The sequence below is a fragment of the Orycteropus afer genome, unplaced genomic scaffold, assembly GCF_000298275.1.
Source record: "Orycteropus afer afer isolate SDZICR_OR568_19922 unplaced genomic scaffold, OryAfe1.0 scaffold00882, whole genome shotgun sequence".
In the NCBI taxonomy this organism is placed as follows: Eukaryota; Metazoa; Chordata; class Mammalia; order Tubulidentata; family Orycteropodidae; genus Orycteropus; species Orycteropus afer.
In genome coordinates this window covers 454,945-457,011 of record NW_006922469.1, presented here as the reverse complement: position 1 = coordinate 457,011, position 2,067 = coordinate 454,945, and positions in this window count along the sequence as shown.

Sequence of the window (2,067 nt, the reverse complement as noted above, 5' to 3'; positions counted from 1 at the left end):
GTTCAATGCATCAAATCTATTCTTTAGGTGGTCTATAAATTCAGGAGGAATATAATCAAGGTCATATTTTGACAGTCATTGACTTGTTTTAACTGTCTTCAACTTCAAGTTGAACTTGCATATGAGCAGTTGATGGTCAGTTCCACAATCAGCTCCTGGCTTTTTTTTAGGCTGAAGATATTGAGCTTTTCCATTGCCTCCTGTCACACATGTAGTGAAACTGATCCCAGTGTACTCCATCTGGCAAAGTCCACATGTGTGGTGGTTAAGTTTGTGTGTCAACTTGTCTAGGCCTGATTGAGTGGCTGAGTAGCTGGTGATAGTTATTCCCCATGATGAGACTAGCAATCAACTCCATGGTGGGACCTACTACAAGCAGCTGAGTAGCTGTTTTAGGGATATGGTCTGCTTCCCGTATATAGGAAACAGGTTTGGGAATGGTCTCTAGCTTATGGCGTGCTTGAACCCTGCATGTAGCTGAGTCATTGTTCAGAAGCCTGCCATCCTTTGCCAACCTTGGGATGTTCAATGGACTTGAATTAATGGCATGCCATGTGGTTTGGTAACATTAGAACTGTGCCATTTTATTTGTTGACGTTGAGCTTGTTAGCCTCAGCAGCCAGTAGCTGCTGAGGGAAGAGCTGTCTCTAGCTACTGTGGGCCAGGAGCCAGAGGCAGAGCTGAAGCCCAATGTCAAGGGGCTTTCACACAGCCCCTAGAGCTTGGCACTTTGAATTTGGACTTCTAGCCTCCCAAACCATAAGAGAATAAACTCTTGTTTGTTCAAGCCACCCCATTTGTGTTATATTCTTGTCAGAGCGGCACTAGGTAACCAGAACATTGTGTATAGCTGCTGTTTGTTTTTGAAAAAAGGTATTTCTAGTGAATAAGTCACTGGTCTTGCAAAATTCTATCATGTGATCTCTAGTGTTATTTCTGTCACCAAGGCCAAAATTTCCAACTATCAGTGATTCTTCTTCCCAACTTTTGCATTCTGGTCACTGGTGATAATGAACACATCCTGATTGCATGTTCAGTCAATTTCAGACTGCAGAAGTTGATAAAAATCTTCAATTTCCTCATCTTTGGCTTTGGTGGTTGGTACGTAAATTTGAATAATAGTAGTATTAACCGGTCTTCCTTGTAGGAGTATGAATATTATTCTATCACTGACAGCATTGTACTTCAGGACAGATCTTGAAACATCCATTGTGATGATGAATGTCATGCCATTCTTCTTCAAATTGTCATTCCTGGCATAGTAGATCATATGGTTGTCTGATTCCAAATGGCCCAAACTGGTCCATTTCAGCTCACTAATTCTAGGATATCAATCTTTATGTGTTCCATTTCATTTTTGACAACTTCCAATTTTCCTAGATTCATACTTCATACATTCTATGTTCCTATTATTATTAATGGATGTTTGCAGCTCTTTCTCCTCAATTTGAGTCATGCCATGTCAGCAAAAGGATATCTCAAGACCTTTCCTTTTCCATATCAGTAAGATAGGTTCTACTCTGATGATGCAGCTCTTCCCCTGTTGTATTTTGAGAGCCTTCCAAACTAAGGAGCTTGTACTCCTGTACTGCATCGGACAATATTTCCAAGCTATTCATAAAGTTGACCAGTAATGTATCAGACAGTGATTCTCTGTTATTCATAAGAATTTCCCTGGCTCATTCTTTGAGAAGTGTATAGGTTCTTCCTTCTTCCTAGTCTATCTCAGTCTGTAAGCTGTATTGAAACCTGTGCACCATGTTCAACCCTGCTGGCATTTGAAACACCAGTGGTGTTTCAAGCCTCAAGCCTCACAGCAACACACAAGCCTCCATAGTAGGACAAACTTACAGACAAGTTTGTCTCATGTAACTGTTCAATACCTCTCTGCCTTCCCCTTACCTGGATCCCTGCTGCTTGCTGTTTGGTTGCCCAACCTTCTTTCCCCCCAGTTCCTGCCTCTCAGGTGTGGGGCCTTCCCCAGTTCCTGCCTCTCAGGTGTGGGGCCTTCCCCAGTTCCTGCCTCTCAGGCGTGGGGCCTGTGTCCCTCCCCTTATCTGGATCCCC